General features: G+C 32.3%; 1 protein-coding gene and 1 pseudogene across 2 annotated transcripts in view; both read right to left on the reverse strand.

Annotated features, from left to right (window-relative positions):
• CSMD1 (CUB and Sushi multiple domains 1) overlaps positions 1-27,861 on the reverse strand; it is a 2,624,761-nt gene that overhangs the window by 744,625 nt on the left and 1,852,275 nt on the right. The window lies entirely within an intron of this gene.
• LOC130456795 (U2 spliceosomal RNA) lies at positions 12,420-12,590 on the reverse strand (annotated as a pseudogene).

Genomic DNA, 27,861 nt, shown 5'->3' on the forward strand with positions numbered 1-27,861 from the left:
TCTTTGAAAGAGAGAGCTAATAATAATGCTAGGTTTGTTTGTGTTTGTGATGTTAAAATTGAAAAATAAACATTTTTGCCTTCCCAAGAAGTCTTAGTCCTCGAGTAAACAAGAAATCAAAAGCAAAACAGTATTGTTAGAAATGGGTTTAATATGGGCGAGTTGTAAGACAACAAATAAACATTCACAAGAAAAGGAGGTATTAAGTTTAGGAATCATGTTGTAAATACAGATGGACCAAATGAGACCTTTGCTTTTAACCTAATGGTTTGCATACACCTTGCTTCTTAAAAAAAATGACTATTTATCATTGTTCCTCTGAGCAAAGTCCTTCAATAATGTTTCTTCTTCTGAAATCTTCACACATTTGTACAGCTTTTCCTCTTGAGTGCTCTGTAGATTTCAAAGACTCCTATGGTTTCTTTCAACACACATATATGTTGCTAACAACTATAGACAATACCAGTATATAGCACAACCTTTTGATTTTATTGAGCTTACAGCCTACTGAGGTTTCAAACAAAATTACCTAGAATATAAAATACTACATGATAAGTATATGAGAGGTTTAAAAGTGATATGTGATGCCTGAAGGCAAAAATCAACAGTGACTAGGGTGATAAGGAAGAGTCTGAAGAGGACATGTTATTCAATTTCTTTTTTCTTAAACCCTTACTTTCTGTCTTATAATCAATACTGTGTATTGGTTCCAAGGCAGAAGAATGGTAAGGGCTAGGCAATAGGGTTTAAATGACTTGCCCAGAGTCACATAGATAGGAAGTGTCTGAGGTCAGATTTGAACCCAGGACCTCCCATCTCTAGGCCTGATCTCAATCCACTGAGTCATCCAGCTTCTGCCCTTGCTGTTCAATTTAATCAAGGAAAGATAAGATTTGAACACTGAAAGAAAAGGACAGAGGGCTTAGGCATGAAAAAGAGTCAGAGAAGACCTGATGATAGAAATTCTTAAGACATAGAAGTAAGGTTATAGAATAAAATAGTTTGCCTACAGCCAAAGTTGAGGTAGACTACCATTAAAGATCTACCTTTAGTTATGGTTTCATCTTGGGCAGTTGAGTGGTATAGTGGACAGACTGCTGGGCCTGAAGTCAAAAAGAATCATCTTCCTGAATTCAAATATGGCACACTTACTAGTTGTGTAGTCCTGGGCAAGTCACTTAATCCTATTTGTCTCAGTTTCCTCATCTGTAAAATGAACTGGAGAAGAAAATGGCGAACAACTCCAGTATCTTTGTGAAGAAAACTCCAAATGAGATAATGAAGAGGACACAATAGAAATAAATTAGAATAGAATGTTTTAATTTAGGGAATTATCAAAACTTTTAAAAATGAATGGAAAAGCAAGATTTAAGGTAAGTTTTAATAATGTAGCATCGGTGGAAATGTAGCTACCTGTAACAACTTTAAAAAATGGTGATACATATGGGGGGAAAGGATAGAGAACACACTTGTGATTTACTTGTTACAGAGAATTCCTTTTATGGGACTTCCTCTATCAAAGAAGATAAGCACTTTCTCCACAGTTTGTAATCTTAGAATATTCTCTGGAGTCCTAAGAGGTTAAGTGATTTAACTGATGTCACAAAGCCAATAGGTGTTACAGGTGATTATTGAAGCTAGGTCTGCCCGGGATCTCTTTAGTTACAACAGACTCTCTCTCATAAAGTTGTTTTTCAAAAATATTATTCATTTCATTATTATTCAGACATTTACAAGTCCAAACAAAGCAAGCATTTCCATATATAAAATGAAATAATATATTGCACAAATGAAATCACAAATCTATATGTTTAGCTTACTTTTCTTCATATCTATATAATAGATCTTGTCCACAAGTGTCCTAACCACTCCCCATCTTCCATAGAGTTTTAAAAGAGTAAATAAATATGTCCTAAGATCAGCAGGATTCAAAGTAGTGAAAGCTATTAATATAATAAAAAGTACACAAATTATATAGATAAAGAAAGCAGAAATCGTTTACAATAAACCAAACAATAGTTCCAGTCCTCTCACATTTTTAGGATTCTTGCTGGCAATAGACAGAAAGAGAAACAGTTCTTTCTTCTATGGTAGAACATTAGAATATAAATGCATTGAGAATAGGGATTTGATTTTTACTCTTTCTACTAGTATTTCCAGCAGGAGCATATGACCTAGCAAACTATAGATACTTAATAAATACTGACTGATATTAGCATTTACTCATTATACTGTAATTGTAGTCTGTATGTCTTAAAGACTCAAGTTTAAAAGAATATAATTGCATGCAGAGTAGAGAATGTTTTTTTTATATATTTTAATTCATCAGATTATAACATAGTTCTTTGAATATTAGAAGACCTTGATAAATGCTTATTTAATTTATTTTTTTTAATCTGTAAAGGAAAAGATGTGACACTTCTGTGAAGCCGAGCTCTAGGACATCAAAATATTGAAGGATGGGTGATTACTCTGATACTATAATAGCTACATCATTTATAATGCTTTCTAAACCCTTCTCTACTCCTTTATTATACATGCTCATATATACATATGTTTACATGTTCATGTCGTATATGTATATGAATTAGTTTAATATATAATAGTATATGCTATATGTATATATATATATTTCTTCATAAGTAGTCATTGAGCTCTAGCATTAAGAGGTCTGAGGATGTTAACAATGCAAAATAGAGGAAGGACAGTTAAGTAGTATACTCAGCTCATTTTCTTTTCAAATTGACTATTCAAGTTAAGTTTGCACCAGTCAAGCATAGCATCATTAGAAGCCTTGTTAATTTTCTCATCTGTTAAAAGGATGAGTTTGGATGAAATGATCTCTGAGGTACCTTCTAGTTCCCACATTCTTTGGTTCTATGTCTTTAGATTAAGTGCCAAACTCTGTTAGTTGGGTCTGATTAGTCTGTGGGAAGCAGAAAAGTCTACTCCTAGCTATTTATTCTCTTTTCCTTGTGTGAATCTCAGAAAATCCTCTTATACTATTCTTCCTTTTCAACCACTGAGAGCACTTATAAAATTTGTAATCAGGCAGTGGTTTAGTTTTCAGACCAACCAAATAATGGCATTGTATTAGTTACCAGAAAAAGAATTGAGGTGAATTCAAAGCTCTATACGAAGAAGAGTATGACTTTAGTCAAGGAGTAGGGGGAGGCAAGAAATGGACAAAATGAGATTTTTAAAATAGGTATTTAAATTATCAGAGAATATTATTGGCCAAAGTTCAAATCACACCATACTAAAGTAACATCCATCTAATATAGGAGAAGAGATCAGTTTTGCAAATCTGGTATTTGATATGTCTAGGTTCAGATTAGTGAGACTAATGAATTGCCTTAAGCAATGGCATGATTCAGATTCACAATACAAATATGCATTGGGCTGGAAAAATTACATATTTTATAGAATTTTACCTAGAAAAATAAAAAGTCAACATATATATATATATATACACATATATATATATACACCACTGAATTTGAGAGATTCATTCTTTGAACTAATTAGAATCTATCTGTATATAATAAACATAAATAGCTGAATTTCAGATTTAGCAGGGTTAGCATGCAGAGACTTCAATAAAGGATTATAAAGAATAAAAAGAAATAATAATGATGTTAATAAAGAGAAAGGCCATCATGGTGAAGATGATGGTAGACATTTGGATTGAAATTTAGTGATAAAATGACCTAGGAGGCTCACTGCTACCACATCTTCATAATGAACATATGAAGGGCAGAAATAAGATATTGCTCTGGTGCTTGCTCAGTTTGATTTGCATGGAAAAGACCAATAGATTTTGAGATATTTGCAGAACACTGGTGTCTCAGACCAAGGGAACCATTGAAGTTTGTTGGAAATCTAACTCTAAAATAATTTGAGAGGTATACAAGTTGTCAATAAGAAAAAGAAAGCTTTTAATCCTTAATCAAAAATAAAGGTTAGGGAAAGAGATGTTGGAAACTGATTAACTGGTTGTATTGCTGAGTACTTTTTAAAAGAACTTGAATCTCTAAGGCATATTCTAAAAACTCGAAAATCTGTGTGAAGAAATAGCAACTGAATCTTTCTATTCAATTCCTAGATATATAATAATTTTGCCTTTGTAAAATAATTGAGGTTAACATTCTAGAACAGTTGTGGTGAACCTTTTAGAGACCAAGTACTCAAACTACAATCCTTGCTGCATGTGAACCCCACTGTCTTACCCCAGACAGAGGAGGGATGAAATGCTCCAATTGGGCTGCTGGGCAAAGGAGAAGATCATGTGAGACACAGAGGAAAGGGGAAAAGAAGAAGGGAAAGGAGCAGTCTCATTCAGCATGCTCTGGCATGTGTGCCATAGATTCACCAACATGGGTCTAAACTAAATGTTCTAGTGTATTTTCATACAAGGAACTAGGACTTCAGCTGAGGACTTCAGCTATTACCCAGTAAATGATAGGAGGAAGAGGTAGACAGTAACAAAGGAAGATGCATCAAATTAAAAGAAGGGAATAATGAGAAGAGAATAGCTGATACAGAAGCTGATGAAGTCTCAAGCAGAGAGCTGGACCACAATAGTAAAATGAAGAAATCACCTTCATTATGAGAAAATATTGGAGGTAGAGTCAAGATGGCAGCTTAGTAGCATGAAAACCCAAAACCACTCTCACTATCCTTCCATACCAATCTTTTACAAGTACTTTAAAAAGATAGGAATTCAAAACCAACAGCAAGAGGTTCATGGGGTTCTCCCACTGAACACAACATGAAATGTAGGAAGAGTAGATTTTCAAGGTATAAGGGAAAACCAGAAGCAAAACTGAACAGGAGTGCTGGTTAACCCCCACCTATTGTTCCAGGTTTTGTAACAGAGTGTAAGTTAATATCAGGATCCTGGGATGAGGCTTCACTAGCAAAAGAGCACTTCAGATCTACCCCTTGAAGTTACAGGCCCTGGCAAGGATCAAAAATTCATCTGGTGGGTAATCTCAATCCTCAGTGGCATGCTGCATTGAAGACTTAGCCCCAGAGCCCATTAGCTCACCTTGCCTAATTCTGTAACCCTGCAGAGGAGAGAATTGGCAAGCAGCCTTTAGAATTCCCAAGAACCCAAAAGGCTGGGGAAATGAACAAACAGAAAAAGCACATAATACTCAAAAGCTTATACAGGGAAAAAAGAGCAAAGAGCAGCACCAACAGAGGATGACAGGATCTAAACAATTACAAGCAAATCTTTTAAAAAATGGGAATTCATTTCAGGCTCTAGAAGAGCTCAAAAAGTAATTAAAATCAAATAAGACAGGTTGAAGAAAAAAGGAAAAAGGAAAATAACAGCTTCAAATGCAAAATTGGTCAACAGGAAAAAGAGGCCCAAAATTCCAATGAAGTAAAAAGTTTCTCAAAAACCATAATTGGTCTCCTAGAAAAAGAGGCAAAAAAATCTAATGAAGAAAAAGTAACTATAGCACTGAATGTATAAGTTGTCCCTTCTCACTTGTTCCCTGAAAACAAAGGTTTCCTAAATATGTGCCCTTATATGTGCCTATTTATGTCTACTTTTACCATTGAATGTATGTATATTTATGAAAGAGTATGGTCTCAGCAAGTTCTGTGAATATTTCTCTTAATATGGTTTCCATTAAATGTCTTTATTTAAAAAAAAACCTTGTTCTTTGGCTTACTAGTAAACAAATTTTTAGAGACACCTAAGCTATAGTCTTGAGAAGATGAATATCCAAATAATATCATGATCCAGGAGAACCTTGTCAAGTGATACCAATTAGAAAGAGGAAGTTCTATAGGTGCTAAGCATACTGACATAAAACATATGCATGTGTAAATGTATGTTTTCATAGACATACACACACACATTTATATGTAGGAATGCAATCTATTATATAATTTTATTCTAACATTAACCCTTTGAGGAAGTTTGTCAATAAGCATCTATTAAACTTTAAAGAACCTATTACTATGTCAGTCACTGTGCTAAGTGTTACAAATACAAAGATCTCTAGAAACACTACCTGGACCCTCAAGGGGATACTTTTAAAATAATTTTTGTACTCTTTCAATGTTAAATTACATTTTATTTTAAAATAATGAAATTTACCTTTTCTCCTTTCTCACTTCTTCCCTACGTATAAAGATAACAAATTAAATAGCTGTTAAACACATACACAAAAACACAAAAACTAATATCTTTAAAAGCTTACTATGATCAATAATGAAACATGCTATGTATTACTGAGGTGGCAAATAATTGAGGATACAAAATAATATATAGACAAAAATATTTATACATAAGTGTATATGCATACATATATGTATAGAACACATTATATCTATACAAATATATAAATGTACATAGTGATGTCAGTGCATGCATGTACATATATATGAGAGAAAGAATGAGACGACAAGAGAGAGGGAAAGAGCATGAAGCTTTACTTGGGTTTATTTGGCTTAACTATACATATTTGTTACTATATTTCTTTTTCTTTTTTAAAGGGGGAAAGGGGTTTAATATTTTTTAAATTTTAAATAATAGGTAGGGAGGAGATAGATGAAAAATATTGAATGAACTCAAATAAATTCCCTGTATCATTGGTTTTATTTAATTTTTATTTTTATATAAGATGCTATTCATAAAGTGAGTGAAATTTATAAATATATTTAATGTAAAAGCAAAGCACATGAATAAACTTAATGTGAAAAAAAGCAAAAATGAAAAGCAAACATGTATAGTTAAGCAAAATCCATCCCTCATTTTTTATATCCAAGTAAAATCTGCCTTCCATTATCTCAGGTGGTGGGTAGCACATTTCATCAAAATTTCTTTAGAATCGTTCTCATTGCATTGATCAGATTGGAGTTTAAATGTCTTTCAAAGTTGTCTTTAAGATACTGTTGATATCATGAAAATTTATCTCTTCATTTTCCAGTTATTTTCCATTTCAGAAAAGAAAAATTGCTAAAATTGTTCTGTTATATATGGTTCCCTTTCCTCTTTTTAAAAATTCCTTTTGTTATAGACCAAATAATGATATTTCTGGATCAAAATCTTTGCACAATTTAACAGTTTTCAGGGCACAGTTCCAAATTACTTTTCAAAATGATTAGATAAATTCATAGCTCCACCAAAATTGTTTCAATATACCTGTTTTTCCATAGCTTCTCAAGCATTTCTTATTTTATTTTTTTGTCAACTTTGCCATCATGAGAGATGTGAAGTGCAACCTCCAAATTATTTTAATTTGCATTTTTCTAATTAGTACTGAGTTAGAGCATTTTTATATGTCTATTCATAGCTTTAGATTTCTTTCCCTCAAATGTTTATTCATCTCTTTTGACCATTTGCCTCTTAGAGAATGGTTCATTCTTATAAAATTGAATCACTTTATAATATAATTTAGGAATGAGATCTTTTATCAAAGAAACTTGTAACAAATATTCTCCCCTCATTTAATTGGTCATCTCCTAAAATTTGTAGCATTTATTTTATTTGTGCAAAACCCTTTTAATTTCATGTCTTCAAAAATGAGGAAACAGACTTGTCATGGACACACAAATATGTATTAGAGACAGTATCTGTAATTATCTTCCTTTTTCTAAGTTTCATGCCTTATCCATTGTACTTTGTCTACTGAAAAACTAGTTCATTCTATTTTTTTTCTCAATTTAATGATGCAGGTGCTGAAACATGTTGAGCAGTAGTTTCTAACCTAAGTTCTGAATTACATTTTTATATTAAAGTTTCACTTTTAAATTCACTTTAATAAAGTTTATATGTAACTTTAACTTCCCAGAATTCCTCTAGCTATGTCTTTCTTTGGGGCCATCAAGAAATCTGAGTTTGTGTATACTATCTTTGGAATATTCTACTAGAGACCTTTTTAAAGTAGAAAGAATTATTTTTTTTGTATAAATGGTTGCAAAATTATGTATACCTTCCTATCTGAAGACCATCATGTACACTTTTTACAATTAAGGAATTAATTCCTGTCCACTCTTGTTCATGCTGACTGGCTTTATTGATACAGCATTATGACATTAATTATCTGTTCTCATTATTTCTAGCAGTCATTACGTGATAAGTTGAGAGAGGTCCTCATGAAATATTCATATGATTCAATAATGTCAGTATCTCCTTTTCAGTCTATATGTGAAGATAATAACTACAAAGATTGGCAGAAATTGGTTGAGAACATATATGTGTTCATTTAAGGGAAGTATTTTTTTATTTAGTTACAAATTCTTACCTTTGACCCTCCCCTAATTTAACATATATGTTTGCAGATAGGGAAGCACAAAAAAAGTTTCCTATTTCTTCCTTAGCAAAGAGACTTCCTTATATCTAAGTGATTTTGTTTCTAGAGAATTCTAGTGTCATATGAGAAAAGAAAAGAAATTTTTAAAAGTTCTATACCTTTATTTTTCAAACCTAGGGGAATATAATTAAAGAGCTCTGAGATATAGCCTCCTTCTTAAAATATTTCCTTTTGTTAAATAACTATTATTGATGTTTTCCTTTTCTTACATTACCATAATACCCCATGAATCCCTCTTCATTCATCTCCTTGAGAAATACCTCCTATGATAAATTTTTCTTTGAGTGGTTGGGGGAATAGAAAAAAGAAAGTTAGCACAACTGATCAATACATTTAGAAAATCCAAAAACATGTGCATTGTGCAGCACCTGTGGACATCTGACCTCCACCAAGGGACAACTTAAGAATATCTTCTCTCATCTCTCAATATGTGTCCCATAAGATATTTATAAAATTTATTACATTTTGATTATTTGGTGCATCATTGTTTTCCTGTTTACATAGTTTATTTACTATGTGTATTGTTTTTTTGAATCAGCTTACTTCACTCTACATTAGTTCATATTGCTCTTACCATATTTCTCTATATTCATAACATTCTATACAACAGAGTAGAATTCCATTATATTTGTTATGACAATTCATCTAGCTATTCACCAATTAATAGGCATCTACATTGTCTCCAATTCTTAGCTATCACAAAAATTGTTTATATAAATGTTTTGGTGTTTATGAGGGTTTTTCCCATTGTTTATATCTGACTTAATGTGAAAAGTATTTTGCAATTGTGTTCATATAATTCCTGTATTCATCTTGGCAAGTAGATTACCAAGTATTTTATATTGACTAGTTATTTTAAATGGGATTTCTCTTTCTGTCTTTAGCTGATGGTCTTTATTGGTTAACCAACCTAATATAATATTTAAAAGGATCATATTTTCACAGATTTCAAGTTGGAAAGCAACTTATTTGCAATATAGTCTGAGGTCCAATACATTAAGTTACTGGCACAATAAGAAAAATATTAATTGTTCATTGGTAAGATGAGAAAATATAATAAAAATGGCTAAATTAATATACTTATTAAATGACATATCAATCAAACCACCAAAAATTATTTTATAGACCTAGAAAAAAGAACAAAATTCACATAGAAGAACAAAATATCAAGAATATTAAAGAATTATGAAAAAATATAAGGGAAATTGGCCTTCCAGTACTAGATCTCAAATTGAACTCTAAATTAGTAATCCTCAAAACAATCTCATACTTACTAAGAAATAGTATGGTGAATAAATGGAACAGACTAGATACTGAACATATAGGGGGAAAATGACTGTAGCAATCCAACATTTGATAAACCCAAAGATCCAAGGTATGGGGCTAAAAAAATCACTATTTGACAAAAACTGCTGGGAAAACTGGAAAACAGTATGACAGAAACTAAATATAGACCAATATCTCATAACTATACCAATATAAAGTCAAAATGGATATATGATTTAGACATAAAGGATGCATTGAATAAGTTTATCTGTTAGAACTATGGAGAAGGGAAGAATTTATGATCAATCAAGAGACAGAGAATATTATGAAATTTAAAATGAATAATTTTGATAATATAAAATTTAAAAGGTTTTGTACAAACAAAAGCAATGTGACCAAGATTATAAGGGGAAATAATACACTTTGAAATAAATTTACATCAAATTTCTGTGATAAATATCTCATTTATATAGAATCTATAGAAAAATTGTAAATGAAATACACAATATATTCAAATATGTATAATATATAGAAAATTATATGTAGAAATATAAAGAATATGTAAACAAAGTCAATCAAATTTATAAGAACAAAAGGTATTCACCAATTGACAAATGGTCAAAGATTTGAACAAGCAATTTTCAGATGAAGAAATCAAAACTATCAATAATTTTATGAAAAAAAATTCTAATTCACTTGATTAGAGAAATACAAATTTAATCAATTCTGAACTATCACCTCCCACCTATAAAATTGACTAAAAAGAAAATAAAAGAAAGTGATAAATGTTGAAGTATGTGTGGCAAAATTGGGACACTAATGCATTGTTAGTAGAGTTGTGAACTGATCCAACCATTTGGTAGGTTAGTTTGGAACTGTGACCAAAGGGTTATAAAACTGTGCATACTCTTTGATCCAGTAATGCCCCTACTAGGTCTATATCCTATGTTATTTTTTTAAAGGAAGAAAGGACATACTTTTACAAAAAATGTTTATAGTATTATTTTTTGTGGTGGCAAAGAATTAGACATTGAGAGTATGTCCATCAATTGAGGAAATGGCTGAACAAATTGTGATATATGATGGTGATGGAATACTATATTTGCTATTATAAATGATGAGCAGAACGGTTTCAGAAAAAGCTGAAAAGACCTACATGATCTCATACAGAGTGAAATAAGTAGAACCAGGAAAAAAAATGGTTGTACACAGTAACAAAAATACTATGGAATGATTAACTGTGATCATTCTAAGCAATACAATCATCAACAATGATACTGAACGACTCATGAAAAAGAATGCTATATGCCTCTATGGGGAGAAAAAAAATATTGTTGGAATCAGAATGCAGAACAAAGAATATTATTTTTCACTTTTGCTTATTTGTGTCTTTTATTTTGAGGTTTTGGCATTAATGAGTATTCTTTTATAATATTTAGCAATATGGAAGTATATTTTACATGATAATACATGTAAAACCAGATCAAATTCCTACTATCTTTGGGAAGGAGGAAGGAAAAAGGAAAAGGAAACAATTAGCATCTTATAATTTTGGAAAATGTATGTTCAAATTGTTATTACATGTAATTGGGAAAATGAAATGCTTAAAATATGTTATATTCCCTTGGATATTACTTAAATGAACAGCAATTTATGAGTAGAGTCAGTTGGTAGAAGTGAAACAAGACTGATTTGTCAAAAGATGAATAGCAATACGACAAGAGGGCAAGGATTAGATAGGAGGGGATAACAAAGGATCGCAATGGTTAGCTATAGGGTAGATATTAGAAAGGGAGAAAAGTGAAGTCAAAGGAGATACAATGGCGAGGGAAAATATTAGAGGGTAGAAGGTATGGAAATCTTGTTGATAATGAATAATAGGTTTCAGAAAGTGGAGACAAAGAGAGGGAAATATATTGATAGAAAATTCTAATGAAATTTTCTCAGAAAGAAAGTAGAATCCTTCTAGATAATAGTGGGATGCAGTGTGTGATCATCCCAGTATGTGGCTGAAGTAGAGTAGAGGAGAAAGTTATGAAATAGAGGGAGAATAAAGAATTGGAAGAAGTTGTTGAATGAGTTATCAAACACCTTGAGAAAGGAGAGAAAATTACTTGGATAGCAGTACAAAATAACAGCATGACCTAGATTGGGTGGAAATTTTTCACTGAAATTCAGTGGAGAAAAAATTGACTGGTGATGGTAAAGAGAGAGTCTAAAAATCATGGAAGAGAGCAAAGAATATTCCATTATTGTAAAATATAGCATTTTAAGAGGGCTGTTTTAATTATATTGTATTTTTTGTCCTTGAATATATGAGCATTTCTCATAAAAGACTAAATATAGTTTCCAAGTTAAAAATGGTGGCAAACCAAAACATTTTATTTATCATTTCATGTATATGGATGACAAATTTTTATCTCTATCAAAAACATATTAAATAACTCTTAGATCTCAAGGACTCTTCAATTGTAGTATATAATTTACATATGCAAAGGGAAGATAAAATTGAAGATTTTTAGTGGGAATATAGATGCATTGAACCACTGGATAAGTGATTTCTACAGATATCTTGACTTTTTTTTAAACCCTTACCTTCCATCTTGGAGTCAATACTGTGTATTGGCTCCAAGGCAGAAGAGTGGTAAGGTCTAGGCAATAGGGCTCAAGTGACTTGCCCAGGGTCACACATCTAGGAAGTGTCTGAGTCCAGATTTGAACCTAGGACCTTCTGTCTCTAGGCCTGGCTCTCAATCCACTAAGCTACCCAGCTGCCCCCGATATCTTGACTTCTTACAGTATCGAATTACTGGAATTATGAAATTATTGGTGAATGGAAAGTGGCAATATCAATCTCAATATATACTTTCTGAACTGTAAACATTTTATATAGGCTTGGAAATATCTTAACAAAAACTTATACATTATTAATGAAATTCTGATACCATCACCTTACACTTGATCTTAGCCAAAAGGCTGAGAAACGATTGATCCCATCACTTCAAAACATCTGTATAAATAGAAATGCTTCTACACCAAACTGGACAAAGAAAATTGACATATATTCTTAGATCACATAATGAACATGAAAAAATACAAAAGTTGTTTTGGAATAAGCAGATGCCAAAACAATAAAAGCTGATAATAGTAATTGTTGACTTTAACTAAAAATCATTTATCTCTGGATAATTTATGAGACAACTCAAAAATAGAATCAAGAGGCCCTCTGTGGATAACCTTTACATGAACTCAGCCAAAAATATTTTAACAAAGAAGAATTTTTAAAAGAACTGAATTTTTGTCATTCATTTGTTTTGATAGAGAGGAGTTTTGATAAAGTTTCAAAACCACATCATTGTCATGAGAAATTGCAGTGGAGACAGTCTTAAGAAGGAAGTTCTGACTTAATAATCAATACAGATTATTTATTAAACTATGAAATCTCAGCATATAAGGTAAAATTGTGTATTTGGCAAAAACATATAAAGATATAACCTATGAGATATGGTTGCAATTAGAGTCAGACTGAGAGTGCTTTCAGTGAGCTTACAAATGATTCATTTATATCTTTACATTTATTCACCTACAAAAAGCAGTGATTCTGTTCACTTATTCAATAGTCTGTAAAAAATTAAATATGAGAAAAATAATAGCATGATAACAGCTTGTCTAAATAAATTTTGATCTGAACTAATTTAAAAACCTGGGAATCAAACAATAATAAAATATCTTTATAGTACTTCAAGGATTGAAAAGTATTTTGTGTATGTTTATTATCTAATTTTAATCCCCACAACAACTCTCTGAAGTAGATACCTCTTATTGCCATTTTACAGATAAAGAAACTGAGGTTCAAGAATTTAACTAAATTGTATTTTATAGAGTTTGTTTACTTATCTGCATAGATGTCCTTTGTCTCAGATCCCCTTTTTCTATTAATTCACCTGTCTTATTAGATCGAACCTATTTCTAGGACTATTCCATTTCAGTAATTGTATCCTAGTCAAAGGGTACACACAATTTTATGGCCTTTTGGGACATGCCATGCATATTCTTTTACTCAGCTATTCCACTACTTGTTCTATATGTCAAAATGATCCAAGATAGAGAAAAAGTCCTGTTGGTACAAAAATATGTATGGAAACTCTTTTTTGTGGTGTCAAAGAACTAAGCTGAAGATGAATGCCTATCAGTTGAGGGGATGGCTCAACAGCTTGCATTATATAATTTTAATGAAAAGTTACTGTGTCCTAATAAATGATAAATAAGATAATCATAAAAACAAAACACTAAAAGGACTCATAAAATCGTGCAAAAAGATGTAAGCAGAAGAAGATAATAATATACAAAGTAACAGCAATAATGTATGAGGATCATTTGTGAATAATTTAACTATTATCAGCAATAAAAGTATTTAGGACAATTCTAAGAAACTCAAGACAAAAAAAGGCTATCAACCACAATAGAAGGAAAGATACAGTCTGAATGCATATTGAAGCATACCATTCTTTACTTTATTTTCCTCATGGATTGTTCCATATTGTAATCACTATGTGTCTTCTTTTATAACATGACAAACATGGAAATATGTATTGCTTGGTAACATTGTATCACATAGATCACATTATTTACCTGCCATCTTGGGGAGGGGGAAGAGAAGAGAGGAGAGAATGTAGATTACAAAATGTCAGAAAACAATTACTTTTAATTGTATTGACATGCAATCTGGGGAAAAATAAATTTAAAAATGAAAAACTTGATGTATAACTCATACTAGAGACTTAAAAATATGTATTGCATTGAACTCCATCTCTAGGGTCCTCATTCTACTCATCCAAAAAATGAAAGTGGCAAATGAAGTTCTGCCTGAAATCTTCCCACTCTTAATCTCATGTCCCCTTTGCTAATTAACCCAAAATATTTCATGTCTGTCCAACCCATTTTGAATTTTTTTCTAGAATACTAGAGTCTAAGAATTGAATCTTTTAATCTTAGACCTAATTTAACATGGAATAAGGTAGAAAGATCTGACACTTTGCCAGGTGTAGCTTTTTTAATTCAAGTTTTCGCATTAATAATCATTTCTAATTTTTGCCAGGCAGAGACATCAATATTTTCAGAGAAAGGATAATTATTTTTCATTATTGTTTTCAGACAATTGTTTAATAGAATTACATTATAAAGCAGAGATTTAACATGTATCCTGAAAACATTTTGAGGAACATTTGATATTCTTTTCAAATAAAGATGACAACATTCATAGCTCATGAAAGATAAGGTGGGATTACTTACAAATTTATATTTAACCTCTTGAGGAAACTTGCTGGAAAAAAATCTATGTAATATGTAAATTTTCTTTTTAAAAAGAGCTTTTTGCTTTTCATTGTGTTGAAGATTTCATAATTCTTTTCTATCTCCTTCAAGATGTAGGAGAGAAATGCATAGTTTCATGTCATTTTATTTTAAATGGAAAAATACTGTTTTGTTTTGGTATCAAAAGACTGCTTGTCATGAAATATAAACAAAGAAATTAATATATAACTACCCAATTAGTAAAGAATAAGCACTACAAATCGACTGAATTTCTCAAAAAACGTGGCAATATTCTATGGCTGTTCACATTCACTATTGTTGCCTACACTGATGGGAAGGGAGACTTTATTGACACATTTAGAACTGTAATTTAATGTTACCACTTTCCCTACTTTTTACAGATATAAACATAATATTTCTTTAGCAAAAAATAGTAGTTTTATATCACATGAATGGAAAAAATGTAGTCAATTCCCCATTATTTCATATTAAAATTTAATTCTATAACTTCACATTCTATACCAGTATGGATGGTATAAAAAGAATGTGTTTTTGGGAAAGGATTTATATTACAACAGATGAATAACACTATAGTAGAAATCCTTTGAAAAGAAAAGCATCTCAATAAAAACAATGTGAAATTACACCATGAGCATAGTGGTCAAAGAGGAAAAAAAATGCTTCCAGAAGATTTTTGTCTTCAATAAGATAAAAGAGCATATTTTCTCCATTTGGCAATAGAATAATGTGTACTTGTTGACTAAAGCTCTACTTTAAAACTGTTTGAATATAAAAATACTGGTGAAGAGTATTTGGATTTAATCAGAGAAAAAGGAATCATGTTTCTAGGGTTTTATCAGTATATCAGAATTATTTTGTTATGTTCAAGGGGAAGTTTTCACATAAGATTAATAGAAATGTTTCTTCATTTACTCCATACTTTCTGCATCCTTATTCCAAATTTGTGTTTTTAAGTGAGGCTTGTAAAATTGCCCAAGAATAATTTCCAAATGAATTTGTGTCTGGACTGGTAGCTATTCTAAAAAAAAACAGGGAACAACTGTATCAATACTTGTCAAAAATTGAGGAGAAAAGAGAAAACATCAGTAATTATTCCTATACACTTGGAAATAGAATAAGCATTTAACTTTCTTTTCCAAATATATGTTCGGATAAATTATCCAAAAAGTATCTACCTAAAGTGATAGAAACTTATTTCGACATGTTTGGATATTAGCCAATTCATGAAACAAAGACTAATATTACTGATAGGCTCTTGGGTAAAATCTTCTCTGACTATAAATATTTTGAATGTGTGCCTAGTCCTGGCTATTCTCTTGTCTCAATTTTCTGTACCAGGTCACAGAAACTTTTGTACCCTAGAAGCTCACTTTTCCCCTGCATTTCTCACATTGGAAATGGCTCTCCACACTACAGTGTCTTCCTCTGATTCCTCCTGTAACCTCCATATTAAAAAGATCACCCAGGCCAACTATACCTTGGTTTTTTTCCAGGCTAACCTCCTGATTTTTCAGACTTTCTTTAACATTATCCCACAACAAGTATGTCCAATTTCCTTTTGCCCTCCTACACTATGGATTTTCAGTTTCTTCCTCTATTAAGATATATATTCCTCTAGGAAATGGAATATCTTGCTTTTTTGCTAGCATTTATATTACCAGAATTAAGCACAGTGTCTGAAAAATAGTATATGTTTAATAAATGATTGTTGACTTTAACCTTTTGACTAAGGAAATGATATGCACTAATAATAACAATACAGAAAAATCCAGGCTATATCCCAATGTGTTAATCTTGTTGTAATCATGATGAAAAAGGCTATCCGTGACCATAGAAGGAAGTGACAAATTCTGAATACAAATTGAAACAGCTAATATTTACTGTATTTCATCCATTAATTTTTCTGTAGTGTAAATGATGTATCTTATTTCCTAATATGATTAACTTGGAAATATGTAATGTATGATAACAAATCTGACATCTTGTGGAAGGGTCAGAGGTGGGAGAGAAGAAGAGAACACGGCTCACAAAATGTCAGAAATTATTACTAAAAATTGTATCAACGTTTAATCTTGAAAAAATAAAAACAAATTTAAGAATTTCTTTATATTCATATTTGTTCACTAATTCCTTTTATGACTTTTTAGAGCTCCATTTTGGAGAGAGAAATACGTATACCCTTCTCTGAAATAATAAGTGTGATTTCTAGTTGAAGAGATCTTTGAAATATCATGCAGAATCAGAATTAAAGGTAGAGCAAATTTTGCACTGAATTTAAGAGTTTGAAGGAACTTTGTAGCCAACTAGTTTTAATAATATCATAAATAGGATCCTCAGTGCAACAAATGACTATCTAATCTTTTCTTCTCCATTGAGAAAGAATCCAATGACTCCTGATGTGTCTTTTTTTTTGTATAATTCAATTTGTTAAGAAATTTGTTCCTAACATCAGCTATTTCATATGTATTCAATTTCTAACTCTCAAATCTGATCCTGCCTTATTGGGTGATACAAAATAACTCTCCATGATATGGTAGTCTTTAAAGGCCTCAATTCTGAACTTTCTCTTCTCCACATTAAATAGCTTCATTTCCCTAAACTGCTTACTCTACAGGAATAAAGGTGAGGTTATTCTTGTATTTTATTTGTCCTTATATGGGCACTATACATGTTACTAATGTCTTCCCTAATCTATTATATCCAGAGCTGAAGAGAATACTCAATATGTTGATTGATCAAGACTGTCAATTCATTATTACCAGTAGCTACATGCCTCATAGTGCATCCCTGGATCACATTAGTTTTTCTTGTTGTTGTTGTTGTTAATTTCTATATCATACTATTGAATAAAATTTAAAGCTTAGAGTACACTAGAGTACATTAGAGCAAAGTACCCAGATTTTTCCCAAAAGAATTATTGTCCAACCATTCCTTCTCCAACTTATTTTTGTGAAGCTGATTTTTAAACTCAAGTATTACTTTAATTTATCTCTATTATATTTTAAATAATTTATTTAAATCATTGTTTTAGAGGTTAATAGATTTTTAAATCCTGATTTATTCACTGTTAACTCTTCTTTTAATCTTTGTCTAATATATAGTTTGATACCCATGCCATTTTTTTTTCTAATACCATGACAAAAATGTTAAATAGCACAGAAAATCAGATCCCTGGGATACTCTATTGGCAATATCCTAATATAAAACCATTTAATTACTACCTTTTGCAACCAATTATTCAACTAGTTAAAAATTGTTCTGGAGGTGTCTGGGTATCCCAGTGGATTGAGAATCAGTCCTAGAGATGAGAGATCCTAGGTTCAAATCTAGCTTCAGATACTTCCTAGCCTGTGACCCTAGGCAAATCACAACACCCATTGCTTAGCCCTTATCACTCTCTTATTGATTATTATTGTAGAGGTAAGGGTTAAAAAATTAATAAATAAAATTTTTATTGTAATTATCACCTAGTCCACATTCCTCTATCTTTTCTACAAGAATAATGAGATACTTCATCAAATGCTCTGTTAAAATCTAGATTTATAGTGTTTATAGCATCCCCTTTATATATCAGTTTAATAGCAGTCAAAGCAGAATATAATTCTAGTCTGACATTATGTTTTCTTGGTAAAACCATGCTTTATCATTGTAATCACTGATTATTTTTCTAAATATTCATTAAATATCTCTAATAATATATTCAATTTTTTTCAGAAATCAATGTTAACATTCTATGCTATGTCTATAGTTTTCATTTCAATTATTTTCCCTTTTTAAAGAATTGGAAAATAGTTTTTACAGTCTTTTGGTGCCTCTCCTGTCCTTCATAATCTCTTTGTTATCTGTGTCAGTGACTGTAGCTATGGACCCCAATTTAGTGAATACTTTTCAAAAAACAACAGAATATATTTTGTTAAGACTTTGAACTGTGGTAGCTCCACAGGTGTGCCTAAGGGATAAGGTATTATCCATCATGTCAATAGACACCAAAAAATTAGTTTGAACAATAGTATATTCCTGGATATATGGACCTTTTAGAACTAGAGTAGATATAGGTGAAAGGGATTTTAAATATGATAAAGCCCAAATCTTTCATTTTTCAGTGAGAGAATTAAGTTCTCATGGGGGTGGGGGTGACATTTCCCAAATAATATGAATAAATTTTCAGGTCATGTTATTTGCAATCCAGTGCTTTTTTGTGGGTAGGGAAATTTCCCATTATTCCTTGATAGAAGTAGATATTGCCATAGATAAAGCACTGGATCTGAATTCAGGAAACATAAGTCTGTATCTGGTCATTAACACATACTGTTTGAATAGGCCTGGGCAAATCTCTTAACGACAGCTGCCGTACTTTTAAAATGTATAAAATGGGGACAATAATGGGACTATGAAAATGAAATGAACTTTCCTCTGCCCATTTTTAGATTTAATCACCAAAAGCATACATACCTCCATTACACTTGAGTGAGTCTGTGACCCACGTGTGCAATAGTGGGTGACTAATCAGAATCCACTGACTGCCCCCTGGACAGTCCTAAGCAAAGCTTTTTCTATAATTGGTATTTGTCAAGTGGAGGAAAGTCACAGGAAGTGATGAAAAGGAATGGTCTTTAAAAATGACAAGCTTTTCCTGTAGTGGTCTCTCTTTGGCTTTGTAGGAGCTCAGGCTTGAGATCTCAGACTGCTTCCCTTTGGACTTACACGTGGTGAGTGAAAAGAGCTGACTCCTTTCCTGGATTTTCTGAAGGGACTAGCTTCAGGAGAGCCCTATCCTCTTGAGAGAGGCTCCCTGCATCCACAGGTCCTCAGCCCAAGCCCAAGGCCCCTCCAGGTTAAGGACTAATTAGCCTTACCTGGGTTGAGCTAGGGGCCAGAGCAAAATACTTAATGTGTAGCCTAAATATCTTACCCTATCCTCTCTCTGATTTTCTAACTTTTGCTCTTTCTATATTTTACAAATAAATTGTTAAAATAAATCTTTTTGGAATTAATTAAATTCCTGGTGTCCCTACTCCTAAATAATCCAGTCCAAGCTTCACATTTCTATCCCTTACAGGACCTACCCCCAAGATTGTTGCAAGGATTAAATGAGATAATATTAAAATAGTGCTTTGCCAATATTAAGGTGCTATATAAATGATAGCTATTTTTATGCCCCCATTCAAATTTAAAATGTTAAATTTCAGTCATTTCGCCCTTTATTCCTATTTCTGTCCCCCTATGTCCTTTTGACAAACATGTTGGAAGACACACTCTGATGCAAGAAAAGAAATAAAGTTATTTTTGTATAAGCTCAAGTTGGTTGTTGACTGGGACCAGATAAATACAAAAATTCTTGATTATTTTGTCATAGCAGTAAAGGCTTTAGAGTAGGAAAAGATCTTTAACATCATTTGTTCCAACCTTCTCATTTTACAGAGGAGAAATCTAAAGCCTAGGGAAATAAAATATCTTGCTCAGGTTTGTAGTAATTTTAAATTGTAAATCAGAATGTGGTCATAGGTCCTTATATTTCAAATCTGGTTGCTTTTAATCATTCTAATTTAGAATAAAAATATTAGAGGAAATGATATGAATTATCAAATTAAAACTGGGTATTGTCATGATATGGTAGATAAAAATTACACTCAGAAACAAAGAGGCCCAGAGTTACATATCTTCAATCTTGCCACTAGATGTGTGACTTTTTCTATAACATGTAATTTCTCTTTTGTTAAAATATAAAATGAAGGAAAAGGACTAAATAATATTTACAGATTTTTTTATGTTTAAAGTATTATTTGCACATTGTTTTGGAGGTACTTGGGAAGCTTAATTTCACAGTTCCTTCAAGGAGTGTTAATTTGGATTTTTAGAATTATCTGTGACAAGACAGAATAGAGAATATATGACTCCCCCAAGAAATAAGTAAAAATACTAACATCTACTGAAGAAATAATCTAATGCTTCTCTGCAGCTGGCTTTGGACACAGATCCTAAAAGACTTTTACTGAGATACTTAAGGTAATATAGAATAGACTGAGTAGCCTTCTACTAGAAGCCTTGTATAGGATGGTGAGTCTGTGAATTAAACATCAATGTACAAGAGACTGAACAAGAGAAGAAAAAAAAAACAGCCATACAAAAATGTTGTTTCATTAGCTTTTCCCATTTAAACTTTTTTTCTTTTACTTTTTTCAATTACATGTAGAAACAATTTATAAAAATTATTTTCTAACAGTTATTTGCTTCAGATTCTCTCCTTCTGTTTGCCCCCTTCCCCAAGGCAGTAAATGTTCTTTTATAGTTCTTTAGTATTTTCATGCAATAAGTATTTCCATGTTCCCCATGCCATGACAAATCACATATATCACATACAAAATTTAAAAAAAATCATGAAGGAAATAAAGTAAAAGATGGAATGCTTTGATTTGCATTCAGATTCAAACAGTACTTTCTTTGGCTATGCATAGAATTTTTTATCATGAATTCCTTGCAGTTATCTTGGGATTTTGATTGCTGATAATAGTTTAGTCCTTATAGTTGGTCATCATATACTATTTTTGTTACTATATATTCTATTTTCCTGATTCTACTCACTTCACTTTGGTTTGCATCACTTTATATATGTCTTTACAGGTTTTTCTGAACTCATTTTGTTTGTTTATGGTGAAATAGTAGTCCATTAGAACCATATACCACAGCTTGTTAATTCATTCCCCAATTTATGATCATCATCTTAATTTCTGGCTCTTTGCCAGAGCTTAGAGAACTGCTAAAAATATTTATATGCAATTAAGTCCTTTTCCCCTAACTCTGATCTCTTTCAGATACAGTCCCAGTGGTGGTGTTGGAGTAGTGTAAACCTCAAAATTCCTTAGACTTATAAATGTTGGAAATTTCACCATTGGGATATTTCATACTTGGAAAATTTCTTACTGATAGTCTTTTGGAATGGGAACCCCATTGGCATGGGAGGTTCCTTCTCTTCCCTTCTTAAGATTACTTTAGGACAGAAACCTTTTGCTGAACAATGGAAAGGACTTTGACCTATGCTTAAGCATAGAACAGGAATTTCTTTGAGTCATGATTGATTTTAGAATTGATACAATGGAGATACTTGGAATCAATCTCTACGCTATTCAGTCCTAACAGGATTGAGTAAGGGCTGCAGCCTAGATCAAAATTTAATTATTCCAATCTCTACCCTACTCAGGTTAACAGGATTTAGAAAGGGCTGTAGCAAAGGAGCAAAGATTTAATCATTTGAAAATATGACCTTCAACAGACATGTGCAAAGCCTCTGGGCGGTCCTGGGTTAAGCTAGAGCCTCCATTGGCACAGGGAAATTTATGGACAGTGATTGGTAGATGTGAGAACTGAGGGGAGGCAACTTGGATGGTTTCCTTAAAGATCAGGGGGGTCTGAAGACTCCAGAAGAGTGGAGTAGTTGGTTGGTGTGGTTCGTGTGGGCTCTGGGAAGCTTGCTCTGAAGGAAGCTGAAGGTGGGGGCCTCTGAGACTGTTTCTCCATTTTGGTCACGTGAGTAATAGGGACTGATCTCTTTTCTTTGCCCCAGCTATCTAAGGGCTTGGGCCTTTTGGCCCAGCCTAAACAGAAGGGGTATTTAAGCCCTATTTCCTTCTCTCCCTTTTCTCTCTCTCTATCTCTAATTACTTCCTCCTATTGTAATTAAACTCCATAAAAGATTGACGGCTGACTTAAGTTTTCATTTAGGAATTACATAGCTGATTCCTTGGCGACCTTAAATTAATATATATCAGTCTTTTAAAGTGATTCCCTTGTAACAGTAGAGAGAAAGCCCAGTTTTATGGCTCTTCCCATATAAACTTAATAATGGTCTAAATTTACAGCATTTATGATCTACCATACTGGAGGGTATATTCAAATGGATGATGACACTGTTTTGTTTTATTTTATTGGCATAACAAAACATGATAGTGTAGGTGTTTGGGGAATTTTCTTGGCAAAGATAAATAAATAGTTGGTCATTTCCATCTCTAGTTAATTTTACAGGTAAAGAAACTGATGCAAACAGATTTAAGTGACTTGCCCAGAGTTACACAGCTATTGTCTGAGGCTGGATTTAAACTCAGTCCTTTTTGACTTTAGACCTCGCAGGACTATCTAGCTGTCCAGTAGGTAGTATATACATAAAAAGTTCTGACTATAAATTACTTTATAGTATTTGCTGAATAATTGGTTCAGGAAGTCTTGAGTTCAAATTTAATTTCAAATTCTTTGTGATGCTAAAAATGTCATATGACTTCTCTAAATTTGAGTTCCCTAATTAGTAAAAGTGGGCTTAATAATAGCACTAGAATCTAATAGGGTTTTTATGAAAATCAAGTTAAAAAAAAAGTAAGTCAAATCTATTACAGACCTTAAATAATTATGAAAATTCTAGCTATTATTAAAAATCACATGATTATCAAGAATTAGAGATAGAATTTGACTTGATAATTAATAACTCAATATTAATCATACCAAATTACCCTTTCCAGGTCTTATGAGGTAACAAATTATTGGGGTATGATAATAACCATTCAGGACATGTAAAATAATTTATAATAATGGGGCTCCAAAAATGGATTTTGAGTCTATAAAACTATTGGTAAAAGAGTCTACTTTTTTTCTTTGCCCACAAATGTCACTTGTGTTCCAATATGTCAGTCAGAATAAAGTAAATAAGTGAAAATGAGATTATCACTATCTTCTCTAACTGTGAGAGTTTAACCAGTCAGTGGAAGAGGTTTCAGCAACAATGGAAGATATAACATATACAGCCATTACAAAACTGGGTAATAAAGTCTTTGCCTATTTTTGCTAGCATCCTAGCCTATGCAGTACCCATGAAGCTCCGTACCACTCCTCCCATGGTTTGGGAGTCTAAGGATTTGTTCACCATCTCATGGGGCATAGGGCCAAACTCTGGGCTACATTGCCCTTTTTCCTTATATGGCTGCACTAAATGATAGCTCTCCACCTATTCCTCACTCTTTTGAATTTGCCCCTGGTACCAGAATTCCTAGTGAAGGTTTTAGCCATGCATAACTCTTTTTCTTTCATCTTTCCTTTCAAATTTAGCAGAAAGTGGCAGTGGTCTGAGGATACACAGCATCTTCTGTTCTTCATAATCCAGAAGAAAATCTGACTTCAACCAATTTGCCAGCTGCTGGTTAGCATCTGTCTTATCACTTGATATGTAATTGATGGGAATGGGGCTAATCTTAGTGAGGGTACAGGTATTCCTAAAGAGGATTGATTCTACCACACAAGAGAGTGTCCATTCCAGACATGTGAAGACATCTTCTGGTAAAAGGGGAAGAGGAGAATAATTTGTATCAATTGTTCCATGAAGGTAGTAGAAGAGGGCAGCATGGAGTGCTTAGAGCTTTTTTAGACATTAAAGAAGCCCAGGTCATCCCCAGCATCCCAAGCCATTCCTAGTTGTCCTGATTTTTGTCTTGTCACTGGACTTGAATAACTGGAAGAGAGAGTGAGTCTGACAAAGTTGTGCAACTCTATCTCACTTAAATCTCATTTATGCCAGAGTCAAAAGAAATCACCAGTGATGTCACTTTGATTCTCTTTGAGCATGAGGGACAACACCTACTATACAATGGATTATCTGTCTTCCACATAGCTGTCAAATGGATATTTCTCTTTTTTTAATTTATTTATTTAGAATATTTTTCCAAGGTTGCATGATTCATGATTTTTCCCACTCCTCTTTCCTTCCCCCTTCCTAAGCTGATAAGCAATTCCACTGGGTTATACATATATCATTGTTCAAAATATTTCCATATTATTCGTATTTGCAATAGAGTAATCTTTTAACACCAATCATATCCCCAGCAAACCACATGAATGATCATATATCTTTTTCCTGTGTTTCTACTCCCATAGTTCTTTCTCTGGGTATGGATAGCATTCTTTCTAATAAGTTCCTAGGTATGTCCTGGATCACTGCATTGCTACTAATAAATTTATATTTCTAAAGGATTGGTTTGACAATATCACTCTATTAATGAAGAAACTGGTGATTGGTTCCCTTTTGATTTTATTACAAAATTAAAATTCTTCTGGCATTTAAAACCTTACCAAGTCTTGCTCTGGCTCACTTTTCTAAGCTTGTTTCCTTCATATATATTTCATTCCATCCACACAGACAAATTTTAGTTTCCTTATAATATGTTCTATGTCCTATTTCTTTTTTTTTCATAGATTTTTCTTCAGGCCTGTATATACATACATTAAAGTTCAGATAATATAAATTATCTTGATAGCTATCATGATATGCTAAAATTGCCCTTCTATGTATGATAAACATGTGCAATACTGACTATTTATATGGGACCCAGAGCAACTTGAAGAAAATATTTTTGAAAATTTCAGTCTGGTAGGACAGTCATTGGCTCATCACACCAGCTAGGTCTCACAATCTTTTTGAAATAACCAAAATCCTAGACTTGGGAACACTGGTTTCTGATGTCCTAGACTCTTTATTTCTGATTGAGTTTATCACTTTGCCTAAACTATGGAACATCTTGTCCTAAGACTCATTGAAACCTTGAGACTGAGGCACTTATATTGTCTTGCTGGTTTATGCTAAAAATGGGCACCAATGGTGACCTTCTTTCCCCTCTGTGCATGGAAATCAATTACACCATTCTGAATACTCTCTGCCCATACTTCCCCAGATCCCTTGCTAGATTGGTTCCTTGAACCCCATTTCCTGCCTCCTTTCACTAAGAATTATAAAAAAACAGTTCCTACCTGACTATATATTTTTTCTTTTTGGTGTTGGAAAAATTTGCCACCATGCCCATGTATGTTCTTACTTAATAAAGTCTATTTTTAATCTTATCAGCACTTGCTATCTGTTGTTTTAATTCCTGTTCATTGAAAGGAGGATGAAGGTCTCAGTTGAAGCCCATCATTGTCAAAGCACTTTGAGGTGTAACTACTTTTGGGGGAAATGGAGACCAAAGTTTCATAGAGTCTGTTCCTTAGTTTACAAGGTAAAGTTCTGCCTCCTACACAAAACTTATTCTAATTATCCCAGCTAATAATGCCTTTAACACTCATCAAAACTAGGTATTTATCTGTGTACTTTGTATTTCCCTAGAATAGAATGCAATCATTTTGAGGGCAAAAACTGTTTTATTTTAGTCCCCATATATTCAGCACCTGATATAGAGTCTGACACATAGAATGAATCTAATTAATATTTTGAATGATGAATGTCTCTAGTAGAAAACAAAAATTGGGAACATTTTCTATAACAATCTTACAAAACTGCTACTCACTCTCACAGAATAAATTATTTTTCCTTTAATAGCTAATAATCTTTTGAAAATTAATTTCCACAGTAAGCTTATACAAAATCAAACAAAAGACAAGAAAGGTGTGCCTAAAATTCAAAATAATATCAGACTTTGATCCAAGTCTTTTGAAAAGTTAACCCTAAAAAAAAAGAACCATTTAAAAATGTTCATTTTGATGAAGATAGAATAAATCAGTGGGTTAAGAAGTTTTCTTTGATTCACTGAAGGATTATTTTTAAAGAGTAGAGAGAATGACAGAACTGATTTTTTAAAAATCCCATAGAAAATACCAGATCTGAGAAAGAAAAAGAAAGAAAGAATAAGAATAGGCTAAAAAGTTAACACAGAGATCTGTAAAAGAAAAAAAATGATGTTAGAAATAAAACTTAATCAGAAATTTGGCAAGATATTATGATAAATCTTTAGAAAACCTATAAACTCTCCCATCATATTGCATTCAATGTCTACTCGAAGAAAAGATGGATTTTTCCTTCTTCAATCATGCCTCAGTTTTCAAGAGTTAAGGAAGACATTTAAACTGATAGTAAAAAATAAACTGTGATCAATAAAATATGATAAACAATAGGGAAAAATATTGGTGGTTTGGTATACAAAATATCAAAGGTTGTATTTGTTTATTCATTCTTTATTCAATCAAGAAGAAAGTATTAAAATCATCCACATATTGCAGAATGGAGACTTTATGTTCTTTTCACCCCCATGAGAAAAAATAAGAATCTATGTCACTTTATTAAGGGGTTTTGTCAGCACAAAAAAAAAAGTAACACTTATTATACTGAACTGCAGTCTAGAATGAATAGAAAACAAGAGGAATTATGCAAAATTTCATAAAACTGCCATCTTACCAATTTTCCTCCTATTAAACAAATCTAACATAAGGTAGTTATTATTGCCCTATGTCTGGAAAATATCACATAAGAGTTCCAGTCATAAAAGTAGAAGAAATAGATTTTAGATTTATACTTAAACACTTTTCAAGAAAACAGTTTCCTTAAAGTCAACCCCAGAGCAGATAATGGATAGAGTGTTAGGCCCAGGACAAGCCACTCAATGCATTTGCCTTAGTTTTGTCATCTGTACAATAAGGTGGCAAAAGAAATGGCAAATCACTCCAGTATCTTTGACAAGAAAACCTTAAATGGGGTCACTAGGAATTGGACATGATAGAAACAAATAAATAAGAACAACACTAAAAAGCCATGCCCTGAGGCTCTCAATAGAACTGTGCCCCAATTATCTCTATCTCTCATTATTTGCATGCTAAGGAATAGAGGTTATAAATATAATCTGGATTCCAGACAAATGGAAAATACCTGAATCACTCCTAGAAATCATCAGAGATGATCAAAAGTTGAAGACACACTCTAAACAATGCCTTGCTTAGTAATTATTACCAAAAAAAAAGAAGATATGCCAAAATCCTTAATATTTCTTAAATCAGGAATTTCTTAAATCAACATAAGAAATATCAGAGTGTCTAGGTGATGCAATAGAGTAGATAGTGTGCTTCAATTAGAGTCATAGAGATCTGAGACCAAATTCCACCTCAGATAACTTATAGATTTATGACC

The sequence above is a fragment of the Monodelphis domestica genome, chromosome 1, assembly GCF_027887165.1.
Source record: "Monodelphis domestica isolate mMonDom1 chromosome 1, mMonDom1.pri, whole genome shotgun sequence".
Taxonomy (NCBI): domain Eukaryota; kingdom Metazoa; phylum Chordata; class Mammalia; order Didelphimorphia; family Didelphidae; genus Monodelphis; species Monodelphis domestica.